Genomic DNA, 1631 nt, shown 5'->3' with positions numbered 1-1631 from the left:
CGGACTAGATGATCTGCTCAGGTCCCTTCCGACCCTAGAAACTATGAAACTATAATATGTTTAAACAAACATACTGGTTTGGCTTTGGCTTAAGACCTTAAAGAGCTGGATGCCTTGGCTTAAGGCCTTAAAAATCTTGTTTTGTTTTCTCCAGTACTGACATCATCCAGTGAGATAGAGAGTCCCTGCCCCAAACAACTTACAATGTATTTGCTCCCTCTGGACAGGAAAAGTCATTTGTCAGATCTTCATTCTGGTACCTATTGCACCATTCCTCCTTGGTAGCCGAGTTTATTAATACCAGTATAGCACATCCTAACTTTTTCTTTCTCTTATCATCCATGAGTCATTAATAACAAATATTACAGATACTTAACTCCCATGTTTCAGCTTGTAAGTGTGGGTGCCACACAGCTTTTCTGCCTCTTGCCTCTGACATATGTCCATGAGTCTGTACCAAAAGCAAGCGATAGGAAGACAGGCAGACACACATAGCGAGATAATACTTTAGAGAGATGATTTTGAACATATTTGTGCACATAAAATGTGCATGCAATTGCAGGCTTTAGGCATGCACACAGTTATCTCAGCTAAAAGTCATAAACTGGTATTAGCTAAAACATACTTCTTGTTCTTTGTTCACAGAAACACTGCACACATAAATGTGGCGAGGGTACATGCAAATCAGACATGCAATTGCATGCTTTACATTTTGGTACTTAAGTCTGGAGGGCACGGAGGAGATACAAGTAGACAGAGATGACACAGATAGGCACGCAAAGCAGTAGGGGAACAAGCTTACTTCTGTAATAACATATTGAATCTAATGAATCACCAGCAGCTATGCCACTATCTGCAGTGCCATCCAGCTACACTTTAGTGTGTTGAATGGTATGATGAGGTTACACAGAAGTGAACTTGCTGTCATTTGGATTGAATAGTAAATATTTACACACTCACCTACACACATGTATGTATATGGGGGTTCAGTAGAAGAAATCAGACAAATAGTAGGGGAAGATATGGGAGATAGTGAGCACAAAGAGAAAAATGTCGGCATCTTGCAGTTGTTTAGTCACCTGGACATTTCCAAGCCCTGCGAGGATTGTGTGAGCTGTGATTTTGCTGCATGATTTCTGTTGCAGGCCATCTCTGCTCAGGGAGCTGTCGTGTGTGAAATAGGTACTTGCAGAGAGCAGCTGCTTCCACAGCACCTGATGCTGTGAGGTGCTGAGTGCCCCCGGCTCCCACCTGGCTGGCCAAGAGATGAGAGCACTGTGCATTTTGCAGGATCAGCACCCAGAGTCTTCAGGCTTTCTACTAAGGTTCTATTAGCCACAACATGGCACAGCATGGTAATTACCATGCTCCCGCAGACTCCAGCATTACGTGTATCAGTGTCCCCACGCCAAAAAATGGTGGTGGGGAACTTTAAACTAAAGCTCATTGGATGAGCTTTAGTTCAGAGTGCCCCATACCACCATTCTCAGCATGGGGATGCTGATACACATGATGCTTCATGTTTCATAGACATTAGACATTAGGGCTGGAAGGGACCTTGGGAGATCGAGTCCAGCCCCCTGCCCAAAGGGCAGGAAGTCAGCTGGGGTCATAGGATCCCAGCAAGATAA

Source organism: Crocodylus porosus, unplaced genomic scaffold, assembly GCF_001723895.1.
Source record: "Crocodylus porosus isolate Cpor-Errol unplaced genomic scaffold, CroPor_comp1, whole genome shotgun sequence".
Taxonomy (NCBI): Eukaryota; Metazoa; Chordata; order Crocodylia; family Crocodylidae; genus Crocodylus; species Crocodylus porosus.
This window is presented reverse-complemented; position numbering follows the sequence as displayed.